This window comes from Rhinatrema bivittatum, chromosome 13 (genome assembly GCF_901001135.1).
Source record: "Rhinatrema bivittatum chromosome 13, aRhiBiv1.1, whole genome shotgun sequence".
Classification (NCBI taxonomy): domain Eukaryota; kingdom Metazoa; phylum Chordata; class Amphibia; order Gymnophiona; family Rhinatrematidae; genus Rhinatrema; species Rhinatrema bivittatum.
The window spans coordinates 24769591-24782828 of NC_042627.1; the positions used below are offsets into that span (position 1 = coordinate 24769591).

A 13238-nucleotide genomic window follows, 5' to 3' on the forward strand; every position below is an offset into this window, starting at 1 on the left:
ACCGGGCGAGACTAAGTAGAACGAGGATAAAATTTAGGAGGGGGGATATTAACGGTATAGTCCAGTAACAGCAGATCTACCATTCCCGTTACAACCTCTATGGGAAAAAAAATTGAAATGTGAAGAACATTGAAAAATAAACTTTATTCAGGCTTCCAATTATAACCCAATTACTTCACAGAGAAAGCCAAACATACAACCACGACAAAGAATTCACACCCTCCCCCCCCTCCCTTCTGTCAAGTAGTAATTGAAGCTGAAAGGGACGTTTCTGCTCTTACTACCTTGACGGCTCTTTTGTAGTTGCTGTCGGCCAATCGAAAGCTGACATGCCAGACCAGTTAGCCAATGAGAACGATTGACAGAAATGAGCGGGCAGCGAAAGCACAGTTTCTGCAAATGTAACAGCTCAATACAGTAAAGTGCGGCCGCGGTTACCCTGCTTCTAACCTGCCTTCTACTCACAATTTGGCAGCGTTAGTCCAACCCACGATTCACTATCCCCCTTTAACCTATTTTTACCACCTCTTTAAATCAACGCGTAACCCCTTCAGCCCACGGCATGTATATGAGATGTAAACGATCAGATTAGCTATACCCCCCAATTCAGTAACGCGCGCCCCGACTAGCGCCTTTTTAACCTGCAGTTTAGCCGCGTGTTTAACCTGCTAATTTACCGCCTACCCCTACCCCTGCGTTAGAGGCAGGGGTAGGGGGTAGGCGCCTATACAGTATCCTGGGTGCGCTGGTACCTGTCATTTGAAATGACAGGCACCAGGAAGTGGATGGTTCCCCCCCTCCCGAAGCAAGGCGCAGGGCGAAAATTGAAACGGGAATAAAGTGTAAAAAATGGGGGTAAAACCAAAGGGAGTAAAGTGTAAAAAACCATGGACGACCTCCATATTAACATTGCAGCGGAAGTTGTTTATATATATGTATAAATACCTGTCACTTTCCGAATCCCCCAGGCGTGCAGTCATCGAGGCGGTGGCGGGAGCCGGCGGGTGGGCGCGCGTTGGATCCAGGCGGCGGTGGGAGCCGGCAGGCGGGTGGGCGCGCGTTGGATCCAGGCGGCGGCGACAGGAGCCGTCGGGCGGGCGCCCGTTCATCCAGGCGGCGGCGGTGGGAGCCGGCGGGCGCGCATTGGATCCAGGCGGCGGTGGGAGCCGGCGGGCGGGTGGGCGCGCGTTGGATCCAGGCGGCGGAAGCCGGTGGGCGGGTGGGCGCGTGTTGGATCCAGGCGGCAGGCGGGTGGCCGTGCATTCATCCAGGCGGAGGGAGCTGGTGGCGAAAGCGGCCTCCGGCAGCCCCCGCCAGCAGTGAATGAATGCATGCCTGTTTACGCCCGTGCGATTTCGGCGCTCAAGGCGTGATGTCACGACGCTTGATGTCACGGCATGTGACTGCCTTGAGCGCCGAAATCGCACGGGCGTAAACAGGCGTGCATTCATTCACTGCTGGCGGGGACTGCCGGAGGCCGCTTTCGCCACCAGCTCCCTCCGCCTGGATGAATGCACGCCCACCCGCGGCCTGGATCGAACACGCTCCCACCGCCACCTGGATCCAACGCCCGCCCGCCGGCTCCCGCCACCACCTGGATGAACGGGCTCCCGCCTGGATCCAACGCGCGCCCACCCGCCCGCCGGCTCCCGCCGCCGCCTCGATGACCGCACGCCTGGGGGATTTGGAAAGTGACAGGTATTTATACATATATATATATAAACAACTTACGCTGCAACTTAGGCTGCAATGTTAATATGGAGGTCGTCCATGGTTTTTTTTACACTTTACTCCCTTTGGTTTTACCCCCATTTTTTACACTTTGTTCCCGTTTTAATTTTCGAACACCACACTAACACCAAGTAGAGGGTAGGCGGTAAACTAACAGGTTAAGGACACGGCAAAATAGCGGGTTACAAAGGAGATAATCTGAGCGCGCGTCACACTATCGGAGGGGAATAGCTAATTCCTTCATTAAACAGCTAATTCGTTCATTTACATATCATATACATCAGGGGTCGGGAACCCATGGCTCGCGAGCCAGATATGGCTCTTTTGAGGGCTGCATCTGGCTCGCAGACAGTCGCCACACTTTCCCACTGACCCAGCTGCTCCCCGGTCCTCCTCCGCCCGGGCTTAAAATGCTGTCAGCCCGGGCGGAACGCGGCAGGACAGCTGGAGTCAGCGGCGCCGGCGTGCTCTCTTCGCCCCTCCCCCTCGCGGCCCGGAAGAGGAAGTGGAGAGTATCGGGTGAGTGCGCGGCAAGAAGAGGCCACGCTACTGCGCTCGGCATCGGCCCGAAGAAAAGAAGACTGCAGCGCGACTCGGAGGAAAATGAAGAGGTTCAACCGCGGCCGATGGGACTCCGCCTCCGCGAGGGCTGAAAATGAAGAGGTTAGCATTGGGAGGCTGCTGCTGCTGCCGCGAGTTCCCGGGGTGGGGGAGAGAGAGAGTGAATGAGCGAGCAAGCATGTGTTTGCTCGCTCATTCACTCTCTCTCTCCCCCACCCCGGGAACTCGCGGCAGCAGCAGCAGCCTCCCAACGCTAACCTCTTCATTTTCAGCCCTCGCGGAGGTGGAGTCCCATCGGCCGCGGTTGAACCTCTTCATTTTCCTCCGAGTCGCACTGCAGTCTTCTTTTCTTCGGGCCGATGCCGAGCGCACTAGCGTGGCCTCTTCTTGCCGCGCACTCACCCGATACTCTCCACTTCCTCTTCCGGGCCGAGGGGGGGGGGGGGGGGGGGGGGCCTGTGTGTGTGTGTGTGTGTGAGAGATTGCATGTATGTGAATGATTAAGAGCCTGTACATGTGAAAGAGAGTATGTCTGTGATTGAGAGCCTGCCTGTGAGAGAGAGAGAGAGAGCATGAATGTAAGTTTACCATTGGGAACCTGTATGTGTAAGTTTGTGATTGAAAACCTGTTTGTGTGAAAGAGTATGTGTGTATGATTGAGATCCTTTGTGTGTGAGAGAGATCATGTGTATGTATGATTAAGAGCCTGTGTGTATAAGTAAGAGAGAGATCATGTGTGTCTGTGTGTGATTGAGAGCTGGTTTAGGTGATGGAGCATGTGAGTATGTGATTGAGAGCCTGTGTTTAAATGAGAGAGAGAGAGACCATGTGTGTCTGTGTGTGATTGAGAGCTGATTTAGGTGAGGGAGCATGTGAGTATGTGATTGAGAGCCTGTGTGTAAATGAGAGAAAGAGAGGACATGTTTGTAAGCATGTGAATGAGAGTCTGTGTGTGAGAGAAAAAGACAGCATGTATTTATGTGATTGAAAGCCTGTGTGTGTGTGTAAGCGTGAAAAGATAGACAGCATGTGTGTAAATGTGTAATTAAGAGCCTATATAAGTGAGTGAGAAAAAACATGTGTATATGTGAGTACTGAGAGCATGTGTGTATAGGTGTGTCATTGAGAGCCAGTGTGAGAGAGAGCGCTGGAATATGACAGAGAGGAGAAAGTTCCAAGCAAACCACCCCACCTCCTGCTAATTCAGAACAATCTCAGGACACCTGGATATCAAACGTTCCCAGGTATGCAGAGCAAAAAAATTTTTGTATCCTTATTATTTTTCATTACTGGGTCTTTGTGTCTGCTATTTTGAAATATTTTGTTGGTATCTGGAAATGTTTTATATGTGTTTTTAATTATTGGATATTCCACTCATTAGCTGTTTCGAAATATGTTCTTTTTGTTAGTACAGTTTTACTGCTGATGATTTTATATTTCTTGATTTGTTTTATAAGGATGGGTGATGTTTCTTTTTTCCTTTGTTACACTGCATACAGAGACTCTGGCTTGTTGCAGTTTCCAATTCAGTTTTTTCTGCATGCTTCTTGTTATGCATTTTGGTCTCTTTATTCTATGTTAGGTGAGGGACAGCACGTGATTCAGGTGAGGTTTTCTGCTGGTGTGTTGTTTCTGTGTAGGACTCTATAGCAGCCTGGCTTGGTCCGTTTTCCTAATAGGAGATGTATTGGTGTCTTAAGGCCTGGTGTAATATTTTCAGAGACTTATTGTACTTTAAAAGTGTGATCTTACATAAAATGCACACATTTACTTATATTTAGTTTTAAACATATTGTATGGCTCTCATGGAATTACATTTTAAAATATGTGGCGTTTATGGCTCTCTCAGCCAAAAAGGTTCCTGACCCCTGATATACATGCTGGGTGCGGAAAGGGTTATGCGTCTGTTTTAAGAAGCGCTAAGGACGCGTGAAACTGGAGACTGTATCGCAGGATCGCCTTACGCGTCCGAATTGTGCGCTCACAGCGGGTTACAGACGGGATATCTTCAACCGCACGTTACAGTATCGATCTGTCAATTTGCAGTCCTCTCAAGGTGATAACCAGTAGTCAATGCCACAAGACTTTGGGGGACTTTGATCAATTAGCAGTCAGTCAAATCAAGTAAATAATAAAGGCTACTGTCCCTGGCTTTTGGGAGGTTAGAAGGAGTCAGAGCAGAGGGCTCTTCAGGGAATGGATTTTGTAAGAATCCTGACTGGTAGGCAGCCCCCCTCCCCCCAGCCAGCAGAGGTCCTCACTGAACTATTTCCTCGCCTCTCTAGCCACCTCCTTGATGGTTCCATGACACAGCAAGGGCAGCCCTATTTAACCCTGCCTGTCCTACTATGCGCCTCTTCATTGAGTCACTTTTTGTTCTGGCCATCCAAGCACCATGTTGTTACCTTGCTTTGTTCCTAGTTTTTGTGTTAATTGGCCTTGCCTAGTCGACGTTCTGGTTAGTTCATTCCTTGTTTGGCTGGTTTTTTTCTTCCCTGTGGTGCTCCTGAGGCCCTTTTGCTAGTGTGTCTAGATCTCCTGATGGCCTAACTCTTAGTACTTTTCCTGTGCTGCTTTTCGCCGCTTAGGCCAGTCTGTGGGCTATAACCTCTGTGTGTTCCTGCTCCATGGCCTATCTGTTTATGCCCTGCCTAATCTAGTGCCCCTGTTCCAGTTTGCCCTGCCTTGCTGTGTGCCTGTTGCCTCCCATTCCTACCTTGTCTCCAGTTGCAGCCCTTATTTTCAATCCCTGCCTTGTCCCCAATTCTTGCCTCACCACAGCCTTGTCTTCTCAGCTTTCCTCAGATTGATCATGTTGCATGACCCAAACTGTCTCTGATCCTGCTTTTTTGCTTCTTCTCCGCCTATTGTGACTTGACCCCGACTGCTGCTCACTGTACTGCACCTGAGAAATCCTGCCGGCCACCACAAGCTGCAGGCCCAAACCCAGGGGGAGGGGGGCTGGACAGGCAGAAGACCCTGCTCTGCCACAGAACCCTGGCCAGCTCTTGCTGGAGAACCCCCTACAACAGACCTGCCAGCTGTGCCAGATTTTTAGTCACCTCCATGATTATTTTGCTTTGCTGTAGGGGGGGAATTTTAGCCCAGGTAAACTGAAGTGAGGCAGTAGTCTTAAACTAGTGGATCGAGGTCTAGGGCAAGGGCCGAAGCAGCTGTCTAATGTCCAGAAATACTGATCTCTAGCCCAGGAAAAGGGAGCCTGGTTGACTGCAGTCAGTGTAATACCATTTTCCTCTTCATCGAAGCAAGCCAGTCCACACCAGTGGGTTGTGCACGCCCACCCACAGATGGAGGAGGAGAACAACTCACCGATGTCACTCATATAGCTCAGCACAGACAAAAGCCAGCCAAGACTTTTGCTCCAGCAGATGGACATGCAACCCTGCTTGTAGACTTCGGCCTGTCAGGATTGGGCCGGCAACCTTTCAGACCTCCTGTGATGATAGCTTAAGCTCCTTCCCTCACGTGTTGCAGGGTAGAAAGACCTGAAGCAAGGTGAAGATTGGTGCCCTAGCCCTGATCCTGGCAGTAGAAGAGTCCCAGTGAGGTAAGGAGGCTTTGGGCTCTGCCTTGGTAAGTTACTTAATTCTTTTACCGCCTCTGCTCTGTCTTGCCCTCCGCTCCTGCCCCTGGCTAAAGACCTTCCGCACATTGAACTTTCAGACCCCAACTCAGCCCTACTATCCTGGAGCAACAGCACAGCGACAGTAGCAAATAAATTATGTCCACTATCAACAAAAAAAACTCAACCCTACCTCCCCAAAAAGACAACCGTGGTTCACCAATGAACTTCAAAAACTCAAACAAAACCTCACACAGAAAGAAAGCAAATGGCGCAAAGCCCTTTACCCCAGCATACTATCCACATACAAATTTGTTCTCCACCACTACAAGAACTCTACCTTAAGGTCAAAAAAGGATTTCTACACTCACAATATTCACGACCTTATCTTCAACGCTAAAACATTATTTTCTTATGTATCTGAACTAACCCAAACTAACGCCCCAACGATCCCTAACGACCAAGCACAATCCAAAGCCAAACTGGCGCTTTTCTTCCAAAACAAAATCTCCAACCTCTTAACTCTTCTGCCCTCTAGCCCCTCTTCTACTACTAGCTCCTACCATCTCCTAAACAAAAAAAACAAAAAAAATCACTCTTGAATCGTTTGAACCCACCACTGCTTCAGAGATCCAATCTCTATTAAAGAAAATGAAACCTTCCTCCCATCCATTTGACCAAATCCCTACAAAACTACTCCTGCTAGTACCTGACACCATTTCCAAACCCCTGGCTGATATCATAAACTGTTAGTTATCTCGGGGGATCTTCCCAGACGCCCTAAAACTGGCATCTCTTAAACCTCTCCTAAAGAAACCGAATTTGGATCCAAAAGATCCCAACAACTTCCGCCCCATTTCCAATCTTCCTTATGTAGCCAAGATAATGGAAAAACTAGTTAACTCGCAAATTTCCGATTACCTAGAAGATCATAAAATACTGCACCCCACCCAATACGGGTTCCGCAAGGCATTAAATACAGAAACCCTTCTCATTTTTCTGACTGACTACCTCATCATGGGCCTGGACAAAGGACAATCTTTTTACTAATTCTCCTTGACCTGTCTGCGGCCTTCGACACAGTCAACCATTCCATCCTCCTTAACCGACTGGCGGACATTGGAATAACAGGAACGGCATTTACATGGTTCAAAACTTTCCTTAGTAACAGAGGTTACAAGGTCGGAATCAACAATAAAGAATCCCCTTGCTACAACTCATCACTAGGAGTTCCTTAAGGTTCCTCCCTTTACCCCACTCTCTTCAACATATACCTACTTCCACTTTGCCAGCTGCTAACTAACCTTAAACTAAAACACTTCCTTTATGCCGACTACATGCAAATATTGATCCCCATTAAAGAATCCATTACAAAAACACTTGAGCACTGGGAAATCTGCCGACGAGAGATTAACCTTCTCCTCTCTAGTTTAAACCTGATACTAAATTCAGCGAAGACTGAACTCCTCCTCATCTCCCTGGAAAACTAATACCACACAAAGTGCACCATCTAACATCTTTGTTACCCAAGCAAGATACCTAGGAGTATTAATCGACAACCGTTTGAATTTAAAAACATTCATCAACCGCACTACCAAGGATGGCTTCTATAAACTGCAGGTACTAAAAAGAATTAAACCACTCCTTCACTTTCAAGACTTCAGAACGGTCCTCCAAGCCATAATTTTCTCCAAGATAGACTACTGCAACTCTATCTTGCTCGGTCTCCCTTCCTCCTCCATTAAACCTCTTCAGATGCTCCAGAACGCGGCAGCCAGTATTCTGCCAAACACCAGAAGAAGAGACCACATCTCTCCCATTCTCAAAAATTTACACTGGCTACCAATACATTTCAGAATTCTTCACAAGTCCTTTACCATCATCCATAAAACCATCCATTCCCAAGCCCCTCTTAGCCTTCAAAAACTGCTCAGACTACACTCCTCATCCAGACCCATCAGAGAAGCCTACAGAGGATCCCTACAGGTCCCCCAAACCAAAGCTACACACCATCTATCCTACAGAGAATGGGCCTTCTCTATAGCGGGACCATCTATATGGAACGCCATTCCCCCTGAGCTCAGACAGGAACCATGCTTAACATTTAGAAAAAGGCTTAAGACATGGTTGTTTAGACAAGCCTTTCCCAAACCTAACTGACTCACCTAACTGACCTAACAGACTGACTGCAACAACCATTAAGATACATTTCAGCACTATGTAAATAATTATTTCCTCTTCTTACTGTTAAACTACTCCTGCTTCTCTTCTTCTTCCCCCAGTTCCTGCTTCCCCTGTTTTATTGTAACTTTCTTGCTTCTCTCCACTTGTTAAATGTTCAAGGTTATCACTCCCCCTGTCACTTGTAAACCAGCATGATGTGATTTTATCATGAATGCCGGTATAGAAAAGCTCTAAATAAATAAATATTCTGCTGCTCCTGCTGCTAATGGCTGTTTCCTGCACTAAGCGTGGATTTTTTTTTTTTTTAAGTTGCGATCGGTTGTTACGGACTGCATGAGTGCCTTGCCATCGGGGAGCCACGTTGGGCAGCGCTGGGTGTCAGCTACTAACACACTGCTTTTTGAGCTAGTCAGGACTGTTCGCTGCAGCTGCAAGCTGATGTTCCTGTACATACCCAGATCAGGCCAGACCAGTGGGTTATGCACTCCCACCAGCAGATGGAGTCAGAGAGCAAAGCTTCGAGGCACTGGTATTCCACCTGTGCCACCTGCAGCTCATCAGTATTTCTCTGACTCCAGCAGATGGTGGTCATGTATACCTGCAGCTCTGTGTGAGATGGATATTTCTTGTTCCCCTGAGGTGCTAGGTTCAGTGCTGGGCCATCCCTCAGGTAGAGCCGGGCAAACAGGGGTGGGGGTGGGGGTGGGGGTTTGGTTACCCCCTGGCAGTGCTAGCCCGTGTGGTTCTGGGTCCCCTGATAGCCAGGGGACTGGCTCCCTCAGCAACCCGAAAGGCTCCCCCCTCAGTGTCTGCAGTACAGGGAAGTAGCCCCTTGGGGGATTTTTTTTCTATTATTCTTAGCTTAGGCTTTATTTTTTTCTGTTACTAGAAAAAGTTTTTGTTTAAAAACAAAAAAACCCCAAAACAGCTCCAAGTTCACCGTTCACCACGGCTCCCGGGGTAAATCAGTCTACCCCGTGGTGCAGAGCCAAACAAATCCCTGAAGAGGAGGGGAGAGTGTTTCAGCCCTGGTAAGAACCTCCAAGGATGTTTTTAGGCTCCCTGCCTCATTTTTACCATGGCAGCCATTTTGTTTTTCAAACTCCCACGTCGCTCCCCAGCGATCCTGGGGCCAATGTTCACAGCGTTTTCAGTGGGAGGCACCAGGGGTGGGTGGCAGCACCTGTTTTCTTCTGGGGGGGGGGGGGGGGAGTTATATGCCCCTTTTTGCAGCAGGAACATGGCAGAAACTCCTTTGGTGGAACCCTGTAAGGCTTGCGGGGTATGATCAGCTTATTTAGAGCCCCTGTCACTGTGCACTGGGTGGGTAAGGGGCCTCAGACAAGAGGACCAAACCTAAAAAGTCTGCATGCAGGTCAGGCTCAGCTGCTGGGTCTAACAGAAGGAGCTCAACCCCCACTGCGGACCCTGTGGGAAAGGTCTCCCAGGATGGGTCTCCCAGGATGACCCTCCCCCACTGTGCGGCCTCCGAGACAGGAGGAATTGAGAGACATGGACACTGATTCTAGCAGTGATGAGGCGGGACCGGCAGGGTGCTGCTCATGCATGAAGCATTTCTGGCGGAGAAGCTCGCGAAGCGCAGAGCCCAGGATGGCAGCGTGAGAGTTCCCAAGCATCCCCATCTGCAAACTGAAGGTAGTCGGTCCCAGGCAACTTTGGCTCTGGAGGACCTAGCGGTTGCAGTCAACCAGCAGGGGAACAACTCCACTCTGCCCCCAAGGGACACCGCTGCAGATCAAGGTGAGGTCCCTCCAGATGTAGATATGGGCGATGACGATCAAGATCCAGTAGAACCTAGTGCGGAGGGGGACAACCCCAGCATAGTCCAGCTGTTTAAAAGGGAGGAATTGCACCCCCTTATTCCCCAGGTGCTTGAGGAATTGGGGGTGAGACTCTCGCTCGAAGATTCCGACAGCGAGGGAGTGAACCCAGTCCTGGATGGTCTTTGGGGTCCACCTAGTGCTTTTCCCATCCCAAAGATTCAAAAGCTCATCAGCCGGGAGTGGGAATCCCCAGAGGCAGGGCTTAAGGTCAGCCGGGTATTGCAAAAACTCTACCCACTAATGGAGGAACATTTAGAACGCCTCAGGGAGTGTGTTTATGTTAGATTCAAAACCCGCAGGACCCTTCATCTTCTGGGACTTTGTCAGCTTCTCAGACGGCTCATCTGGAGGCGGCGGTAGCATATGTGGCGGATGCCTTATATGACTTGGTGTGTTTGGTGGCCCACACTATGGTCTCCTTGGTGACTGCTCGGCGACTGCTATGGCTCCGCAGTTGGGCAGCGGATGCTTCCTCCAAGTCACAATTGTGCAGTCTTTTTCGAGGGAAGTTACTGTTTGGAAAGGATTTGGAGCAGCTGATGAAATCTCTGGGGAATTCCAAGGGCAATAAACTGCCAGAAGATAGAAAGCCCTACAGGAAATCATTTGGCCCGCGATCCTGTTTTCAGGATTTCCGAAAAAGCAGGTCGGGGAGGAGTGTTCTACTCTCTGGTTCCAGACAGACCTTTTCCTGTACACAGTCCTTTCGGGGCTCCAGTCGTCCTGCCAGAGGTGGTTTCAGTCAGGGAACCGGAACTGGGAAGCCTTCCCAATGGAATGAGGCCTGCCCACTCCTCGGATGGGATGATCGGGGGCAGGTTGTCCCAATTTTACAAGGAGTGGGCCAGGATAGGAGTGGCTTGAGGGAATGATGGCTACTAGCTGGAGATGAATATCCTTATTCAATAATGCGACTCCAACATTGCTCTATGCTTCAACGGCAAGAGGAAATGTGGAAAAAAGGATTTGCAACCACATAAAAGCAGGGGAGTAGCTTGCTTGTTATGGCGGTTACTACTCCAAACCAAAAATACCTGATACTTCACTTTCAACGCATATCCAGCATAGCCCTCTGCTTCAACGGCAGGGGGGAATGAAAAAAGGTGGATCTATATTCAGGCAACAATCAACAAGGACTGAATTACATAGTCTGAATAAACAGATAAGCATGGGTGTAACTTGCTTATTGCGGTGGTTAATATCCCTAACTAAATTAAGCTATTTCACTTAGATGCAGTTCCAACACTGCTCTCTACATTAATGGCGGGGTGGAAGGGAAATAGAATAAAAAAAAGGTTACTAAGAGCCAAGAGAAACAGATAAGTATGTGAGAGAAAAAAAAAAGTGCGAAAGCTTGCTGGGCAGACTGGATCGGCCGTTTGGTCTTCTTCTGCCATCATTTCTATGTTGCTATGTTAGGAGCATCTCCGATCGCTGGGTGGTGGAAGTGGTAAAAAAAGGTTACGCCTTAGAATTTTCTTGGGCTCTCATGTCGGCCTTTGTGGAATCATGATGAGTTTCGCGCAACAAGTGAGCCACGGTAGAAGACACTCTACAAAGATTGCTGGCCCTGAAGGCGATCGTTCCCGTGCCGTCTGAGGAACAGGGAGGGGACAGTACTCCATTTATTGCGTGGTTCCCAAAAAGGAGGGCACTTTACAACCCATCCTGGACCTACAGAGGGTGAATCACTGCTTGAAGGTGCCCTGTTTTTGAATGGAAACACTTTGAACAGTCATGACAGCGGTTCGAAAGGGTGAGTTCTTAAGCCTCGGTGAGATCCAAGGAGACTATCTACACATCCCGATTTGCAGCGCTTACCAGAGATTCCTATGATTCTAGATCTTGGGTCAGCATTTTCCGTTCCAGGTGCAGCTGTTCAGACTGGCGACAGCCCTGTACACCTTTACCAAGGTGATGGTCATAGTGGCAGCAATCCTCCGAAAGGAAGGGATAATGGTCCATCCTTACCTCGACGATTGGCTGATTCGAGCCAAAGCGGAAGAGGAAGGCGAGCGGACAGTTCTTCATGTGATCCATTGTCTCCAGTCCCTAGGCTGGGTAATCAATGAAGCAAAAAAGTCATCTAACTCTGTTACAGTGTCTGGAGTATTTGGGAGCTCGTTTCGATACCCTCCAGGGCAGGGTGTTTCTCATGAATGTCAGGATGTACAGATGGCAGCAATAAGAACATCTCTTGTTACAGCTTCCAATCCCCAGAGTGTGGGATTACCTACAAGTGCTGGCGTTCATGGCTTCGAAGTTGGCATTGGTGCCTTGGGTTTTTGCTCACCTGAGACCGTTCCAGAGAGATCTACTGTCATGGTGGAACCCAGTGTCGGAGCAATACCAGTTACCCCTGCCTCTGTCGCAGTGAATCAGGTCCAGTCTGCAATGGTGGCTGGCGGAAGACAACTTACAGAAGGGGATGCCCCTCAAAAGTCCTGGATTGGATGATCGTGACAATGGATGCGAGACTTCAAGGCTGGGAAGCAGTGTGCTTCGGTCATGCGGCACAGGGAACCTGGTCCTTATGTGAATGGTCATGGTCTATCAATCGCCTAAAAAGACAAGGGCAGTCCGCAAAGCGTTGTTGGCATTCCAGTCCCTGGTGCAGGGGAGAATGGTTAGAGTCTTCTTGGACTATACCACCATGGTGGCATATTTCACTCACCAGGAAGGAACCAGGTGGTCGGCTGTAGCACAGGAAGCACACCTCTTTGCTTGGGCCAAGCTTCATCTGGAAGGCATCGCAGCCTCTCACATGGCAGGTGGGGACAACGTGCAGGCAGACTTCCTCAGTTGTCAACAGCTGGATCCTGGGGAATGAGAACTATCCTGGGAGAGTTGGAATCGCATTTGTGCCCGATGGGGAGTTCCCCAACTGGATCTCATGGCGTCCCATGTCAACGCCAAGACGGACCGGTTCTTCAGCCAAAAGAAGGAAATCGGGGCGGTAGGAGTAGATGTCCTAGTCTGCAAGTGGCCAGCCAGAGTCTTCCTGTATGCCTTTCTTCCATGGCCCCTGATCGGGCACGTTCTCTGGTGCATAAAGGACCATACCGGTTTGGTAATTCTGGTGGAACCGGAGTGGCTGCGGCGGCCATGGTTTGCAGACCTGGTATGGTTGGCGACAGACGGTCTGCTATGCCTAGGTCATCTGCCGAACCTTCTGCGATAAGGGCCCATTTTTTCGGATCGGGCGGATAACTTCTCTCTCGCAGCCTGGTGTTTGAGAAGCAATGGTTACGGATAAAAGGTTATTCGGAACAGGTGATTTCCACCTTGCTTCAGTCCAGGCGGCCCTAGCCATAGATGGCACACTCGAGCATATG

General features: G+C 49.5%; 1 protein-coding gene across 3 annotated transcripts in view; it reads left to right on the forward strand.

Moving 5' to 3' along the window:
- Positions 1–13238, forward strand: part of SNX22 (sorting nexin 22) — a 127639-nt gene that overhangs the window by 69670 nt on the left and 44731 nt on the right. The gene's annotated exons all lie outside the window — the stretch shown is intronic.